Source organism: Mus caroli, chromosome 9 (genome assembly GCF_900094665.2).
Source record: "Mus caroli chromosome 9, CAROLI_EIJ_v1.1, whole genome shotgun sequence".
NCBI lineage: Eukaryota > Metazoa > Chordata > Mammalia > Rodentia > Muridae > Mus > Mus caroli.
This window is the reverse complement of record NC_034578.1, coordinates 89219333-89221357: the sequence shown is the minus strand read 5'-3', so window position 1 is coordinate 89221357 and position 2025 is coordinate 89219333.

Sequence of the window (2025 nt, the reverse complement as noted above, 5' to 3'; positions counted from 1 at the left end):
AAGAACTGAAGTTAGCAGACATTCCAGCAAGCACATTTACTCAATGAGTCATATTGACAGCCTGACAATTATGTTATTAGTTCTGATTTTAAGTGATAAACTGTTTTGACAATCTTATCTGGTATAAATATTTTAATAGATTTCATATGAAATACAATTTTGGTCGCTAGATTTTCAATATATGTGTATGTCTTATTAGTTGTGAAGACTATTTTACAGGCCCATCTTTGGAATGCTTTAATTTGTTTAAATAAATGTCACCTTAGTAATATGCTAGAATTATTTGCACACAAGCTCAAAAGCCAAGATCAGTCTTGTGGAAAGTGGAATCCTTTGGATTGTTATAGTTGTATCCCAGAGATGCTTGTGTAACTGCTACTTTTAAATCTTCACACTGTGTAGTGATATAAACATGGATATCTGTGGTGAGGAACCGCTGATGCATGACACTCAGGCATAGCTACAGAAAGATTATATCTTGCTCAAACTCAGGTTTTTTTATTGTTGTTGTTTTGTTTATCTTTTTTCTATTGTTGCTGTTGTTCGTGTCAACTATGAACATGAATATTACTTATGACAAGTTCAGAGTCTTTCCTTAAACCAGTTATTGCATATTCATGTTGTCAGGAATATAGAAGTTAATTCTAAAGAACTGTGTGTGTAGCCGGGAAATGGTGGTGCACACCTTTAATCCCAGCACTTGGGAGGCAGAGGCAGGCGGGTTTCTGAGTTCAAGGCCAGCCTGGTCTATAGAGTGAGTTCCAGGACAGCCAGGGCTCACTGGAGCTTAAGCTCTAGAATTCCTGGAATAAAAGATCTTATCAGTCTGATAATATTCATTTTATCAAGTTACTAGACTTGCCAAATACTGACGATTCTCCAAGTAGATCTATTCGGTGACGTTGAGAGTCTTTCCTTCTACTGTAGTCAGTGTAAGACAGCACTGAGGAGAACACAGGGAGCCCAGAAGTTACTTGCTGTGTTAGTGTGTTATTTCCACATAGTGCTTAGAGCATGTTAAGCAAGGTTTCCTTTTAACCAATATTAACAAAGACGCCCTTCACTCATTTGTAGTTCTTGAATTTTTATATACTACCAATTCATACAAAAATATATTGCTATTTCCATCAGTCACAGATGGCCACTGATTTATGATAGTTAGTCTTATTTTTTTTCTTCAATTTACAATGGTACAAAAGCAGTAAGCATTTACAAAAGCCATGTTTCTTAACTTCATCCGTTTACTTTGATTCTAGGCTAGCAATGGAAAATATAATACACTCTTGTGATTCTGGATAGTGTCAAAGAGCTCAAGTTAGGCACACAATCACAACAGTGAATAACTGACATTCTGCAGGACACCATGTTTCCAGGTTTGTTTTTTTGTTTGATTTTGTTTTTGTTTTGTATATATGCGTCTACTTGTTCAGTTGTGAGTGTGTATACAGGAGTGCATACATTAAAGTCAAAAGTTGATCTGAGGTGTTTTCTTCACTTGCTTTCCTGCCTTACTCTTTGAGATAGAGTCCCTCACTGAACCTGAAGATTTTTCATTGACTAGTCTGTCTGGACTTTCAACATCTGGAGTTTTAGCCATCCCAACACAAGGCATATAGCAATGCTATAGAACCCCTCCTTTTACATAAATTTTGGGAACCAAAACTCAAAGCTTTCTGCTTGCAAAGCAAGTACTTTACTGACGTTGTCATCTCCTCAGAGCATACTCCATACATTTTTGGATAAAGATATTTAATAATTTGCATGCAATGGTCAAAAATTTATTTTATAATATATATTGTAGTTACTGACCTTGTTGGACTTTAGTCTAATGTTAACATCCTGAATATGTTTCAGGTAAAAGAGGACAACNTGTGATGCTTGTAGAGTAGACATAATGAATGAAGATTTACATTATAAATTCTTCAATGTATGATAAACTTACTGAAATATACCTGAACCATAAGTAAGAGAGTAATGAAGCTCTCTGCCAGCTGGCTTCTGTTTTAGCACTATAGATACATAAAT